Source organism: Styela clava, chromosome 2 (genome assembly GCF_964204865.1).
Source record: "Styela clava chromosome 2, kaStyClav1.hap1.2, whole genome shotgun sequence".
NCBI lineage: Eukaryota > Metazoa > Chordata > Ascidiacea > Stolidobranchia > Styelidae > Styela > Styela clava.
This window is the reverse complement of record NC_135251.1, coordinates 28,049,429-28,054,428: the sequence shown is the minus strand read 5'-3', so window position 1 is coordinate 28,054,428 and position 5,000 is coordinate 28,049,429. Positions and strand designations below refer to the sequence as shown.

General features: G+C 55.6%; 2 non-coding genes and 1 pseudogene across 2 annotated transcripts; all 3 read right to left on the bottom strand.

Moving 5' to 3' along the window:
- Positions 1–153, bottom strand: part of LOC144420028 (large subunit ribosomal RNA) — a 3,695-nt pseudogene extending 3,542 nt beyond the window's left edge.
- Positions 154–441: 288 nt separating this feature from the next.
- Positions 442–595, bottom strand: LOC144420346 (5.8S ribosomal RNA). Its single transcript, XR_013474692.1, has one exon. It is a non-coding gene; the product is annotated as a 5.8S ribosomal RNA (ribosomal RNA).
- Positions 596–893: 298 nt separating this feature from the next.
- LOC144420289 (small subunit ribosomal RNA) lies at positions 894–2,703 on the bottom strand. Its single transcript, XR_013474642.1, has one exon. It is a non-coding gene; the product is annotated as a small subunit ribosomal RNA (ribosomal RNA).
- Between the last annotated feature and the right edge of the window lie 2,297 nt (positions 2,704–5,000).

Below are 5,000 nucleotides of genomic sequence, written 5' to 3'. Positions count from 1 at the left end.
CGTCACAACTCGGCGCGCTCGAAAAGCGCGCAGATTCGACGCTGGACTCTTCCCGGTTCACTCGCCGTTACTCAGGGAATCCCTGTTGGTTTCTTTTCCTCCGCTTAATAATATGCTTAAATTCAGCGGGTGCTCTCGCCTGAACTCAGGTCGTATGTGTCAAGCGGGCCGCTTCTTACACGGCCCGCTGGCATCGCAAGTCGTCGCCGCCGGCGCCGACCGAGCGCGTACCGTCGCCGCCTTGGCCCACGGTCGGTCTTGATCTCGTGACCGGACCGACCGACCTGGACCCGCCCCTCGAACGTAGTTGAACACGTCGAGGGGCCGGCGGTGTACGGGACACGCGGTCGCGCCGAGAAAGCTCGGCGACCGCTTCAACTTGGGGCGACGCCCGGCCGTCTTCGCAGAGGCCAGGCGACGGCCCTCGGGTGAGGACGAACGCGACCCTGAGGCAGACGCGGTCCCGGGATTGACCCGAGACCGCAATTCGCGTTCAGAAGGTCGACGTTCAATGTGTTCTGCAATTCACATTACTTCTCGCACTTGGCTGCGTCCTTCATCGACTCGCGAGCCGAGTGATCCACCGTTAAGAGTCGTCCTCGACGTTTCGCCCGGCGCCGAAGCGCGCGGATGTCACACTGTGGGATCGACCACAAAACCACCACCGACAACAACTGCACAAAAACACCAACAAACGGCGCCGAGCGACCGCCGGGCTGGGCCGGCGGCACATCGAGCGCGGTGCCCAGAAGCCACCATCGCACTCGGCTGCCTTGCTATGCCAACGTGTTACGCGTGTCGCACGGGGCGGAACCCCGATTGACGGCCGCCCTCTCGGCGGCACCCAAAGACAATTAAGTGCGCGGTCGGCCGGGGCCTACCACCACTTTCGGTAATGATCCTTCCGCAGGTTCACCTACGGAAACCTTGTTACGACTTTTACTTCCTCTAAATGATCAAGTTTGATCGTCTTCTCGACACGCCGACGCGGCCGTTGCCAGCCGCGACGGGGCCGATCCAAGGATCTCACTAAACCATTCAATCGGTAGTAGCGACGGGCGGTGTGTACAAAGGGCAGGGACGTAATCGACGCAAGTTGATGACTTGCGCTTACTGGGAATTCCTCGTTCAAGGGAAACAATTGCAAGTCCCTATCCCAATCACGAATGAGGTTCAACGGGTTACCCGGACCTTTCGGCCTAGGTTAGACACTCGCTGCTTCACTCAGTGTAGCGCGCGTGCGGCCCCGGACATCTAAGGGCATCACAGACCTGTTATTGCTCAATCTCGTGTGGCTAAACGCCACTAGTCCCTCTAAGAAGTTAGACGCCGACCGAGAAGGTCGCGTAACTATTCAGCATGCCCGAGTCTCGTTCGTTATCGGAATTAACCAGACAAATCGCTCCACCAACTAAGAACGGCCATGCACCACCACCCACAGAATCAAGAAAGAGCTCTCAATCTGTCAATCCTACCTGTGTCCGGGCCGGGTGAGTTTCCCCGTGTTGAGTCAAATTAAGCCGCAGGCTCCACTCCTGGTGGTGCCCTTCCGTCAATTCCTTTAAGTTTCAGCTTTGCAACCATACTTCCCCCGGAACCCAAAGACTTTGGTTTCCCGGAAGCTGCCGGAAAGGTCGTCATGGTAACGCCTCCCGATCGCTAGTTGGCATCGTTTATAGTCAGAACTAGGACGGTATCTGATCGTCTTCGAACCTCTGACTTTCGCTCTTGATTAAAGAAAACATTCTTGGCGAATGCTTTCGCAGTAGTTCGTCTTCCGCCGATCCAAGAATTTCACCTCTAACGGCAGAGTACGGACGCCCCTGTCTGTCCCTCTTAATCATTACCTCGTGCTCCGAAAACCAACAAAATAGAACCGAGGTCCTATTCCATTATTCCATGCAACACTATGCAGGCGAACAGCCTGCTTTGAACACTCTAATTTTTTCAAAGTAAACTTATCGGCCACCGCCGACACTCAGTCAAGAGCACCGACGGAGAACCGAAGGTGAGGCGAACGCAACCAGTGACACGCCTTGCGACGGACCGGCGGCGCTCGCCCAAAATCCAACTACGAGCTTTTCAACCGCAACAACTTTAGCATACACTGTTGGAGCTGGAATTACCGCGGCTGCTGGCACCAGACTTGCCCTCCAATGGATACTCGTTAAGAGTTTTAGGATGTACTCATTCCAATTACAGGGCCTCGTTAGAGTCCTGTATTGTTATTTTTCGTCACTACCTCCCCGTGTCGGGAATGGGTAATTTGCGCGCCTGCTGCCTTCCTTGGATGTGGTAGCCGTTTCTCAGGCTCCCTCTCCGGAATCGAACCCTGATTCCCCGTTACCCGTTATCACAAAGGTAGGCACGTAGCGTACCTTCGACAGTTGATAGGGCAGACACTTGAATGATACGTCGTCGGTGCAGAGACCGTACGATCCGCGTGGTTATCCAGAGTCATCAAACGTCACAGGACGAACCCGGTCGGTTTTGATCTGATAAAAGCGCGCCTCCCGAAGTCGGCGCTTAATGCATGTATTAGCTCTAGAATTACCACAGTTATCCACTTCGCTTACGAGACCAAATAAACCAAGACTGATTTAATGAGCCATTCGCAGTTTCGCTTTACGAGAACTCGTACTTGCACCTGCATGGCTTAATCTTTGAGACAAGCATATCACTACTGGCAGGATCAACCAGATAGCTGCGACAGCTGCGCTCGGCCCTTGCTGGGCCGCCCGGCGCGTGCTCGTCGCATTCGTTTAAGACCGAGGCGATCGCCTGCGGCCGTACTCAGCTTCGACAGTCGCTGGCCGCGACGTCCACGCTCTCGCCGGCAGTGCCAGGCGGAGCGATTTGCGTTTTTTCTTTGCTCGCCCTCTCTCGGGCTCGATCCATTCAGTTTCGCACAAACAAGAGCTCTGCCGGCCGCCTGCAGCGGTGCCTAAAACCCGGGCATAACAATGCGACCGTTCTGCTAGGCCGACAAGCGCTCAAGCCAGACGCTCGATCGAACGCCCCCTACATATTAGTCGAGACAACGGCTCGCTCATTAGCATCGCGTTTGTACTTTAACTTTTTTCGGCTCGGCTTCTTTCGACGCCGATGCCGGCGACGCAGCACTCTCTCGCCCGCCAGCCACCGAGAAAAGGGTGCGCTCCGACCGGCCCCGCACCGCTCTTTCATGGCTCATTCGAGTTTACTGTCTTTCGCTCTGACATGCCTTACCTAGGGTTAGGTTAGTATGCTTGCACGTTTGTACTTTAACTTTTTTTGGCTCGGCTTCTTTCGACGCCGATGCCGGCGACGCAGCACTCTCTCGCCCGCCAGCCACCGAGAAAAGGGTGCGCTCCGACCGGCCCCGCACCGCTCTTTCTTGGCTCATTCGAAATTACTGTCTTTCGCTCTGACATGCCTTACCTAGGGTTAGGTTAGTATGCTTGCACGTTTGTACTTTAACTTTTTTCGGCTCGGCTTCTTTCGACGCCGATGCCGGCGACGTAGCACTCTCTCGCCCGCCAGCCACCGAGAAAAGGGTGCGCTCCGACCGGCCCCGCACCGCTCTTTCTTGGCTCATTCGAAATTACTGTCTTTCGCTCTGACATGCCTTACCTAGGGTTAGGTTAGTATGCTTGCACGTTTGTACTTTAACTTTTTTCGGCTCGGCTTCTTTCGACGCCGATGCCGGCGACGCAGCACTCTCTCGCCCGCCAGCCACCGAGAAAAGGGTGCGCTCCGACCGGCCCCGCACCGCTCTTTCATGGCTCATTCGAGTTTACTGTCTTTCGCTCTGACATGCCTTACCTAGGGTTAGGTTAGTATGCTTGCACGTTTGTACTTTAACTTTTTTTGGCTCGGCTTCTTTCGACGCCGATGCCGGCGACGCAGCACTCTCTCGCCCGCCAGCCACCGAGAAAAGGGTGCGCTTCGACCGGCCCCGCACCGCTCTTTCTTGGCTCATTCGAAATTACTGTCTTTCGCTCTGACATGCCTTACCTAGGGTTAGGTTAGTATGCTTGCACGTTTGTACTTTAACTTTTTTTGGCTCGGCTTCTTTCGACGCCGATGCCGGCGACGCAGCACTCTCTCGCCCGCCAGCCACCGAGAAAAGGGTGCGCTCCGACCGGCCCCGCACCGCTCTTTCTTGGCTCATTCGAAATTACTGTCTTTCGCTCTGACATGCCTTACCTAGGGTTAGGTTAGTATGCTTGCACGTTTGTACTTTAACTTTTTTCGGCTCGGCTTCTTTCGACGCCGATGCCGGCGACGCAGCACTCTCTCGCCCGCCAGCCACCGAGAAAAGGGTGCGCTCCGACCGGCCCCGCACCGCTCTTTCTTGGCTCATTCGAAATTACTGTCTTTCGCTCTGACATGCCTTACCTAGGGTTAGGTTAGTATGCTTGCACGTTTGTACTTTAACTTTTTTCGGCTCGGCTTCTTTCGACGCCGATGCCGGCGACGCAGCACTCTCTCGCCCGCCAGCCACCGAGAAAAGGGTGCGCTCCGACCGGCCCCGCACCGCTCTTTCATGGCTCATTCGAGTTTACTGTCTTTCGCTCTGACATGCCTTACCTAGGGTTAGGTTAGTATGCTTGCACGTTTGTACTTTAACTTTTTTTGGCTCGGCTTCTTTCGACGCCGATGCCGGCGACGCAGCACTCTCTCGCCCGCCAGCCACCGAGAAAAGGGTGCGCTTCGACCGGCCCCGCACCGCTCTTTCTTGGCTCATTCGAAATTACTGTCTTTCGCTCTGACATGCCTTACCTAGGGTTAGGTTAGTATGCTTGCACGTTTGTACTTTAACTTTTTTTGGCTCGGCTTCTTTCGACGCCGATGCCGGCGACGCAGCACTCTCTCGCCCGCCAGCCACCGAGAAAAGGGTGCGCTCCGACCGGCCCCGCACCGCTCTTTCTTGGCTCATTCGAAATTACTGTCTTTCGCTCTGACATGCCTTACCTAGGGTTAGGTTAGTATGCTTGCACGTTTGTACTTTAACTTTT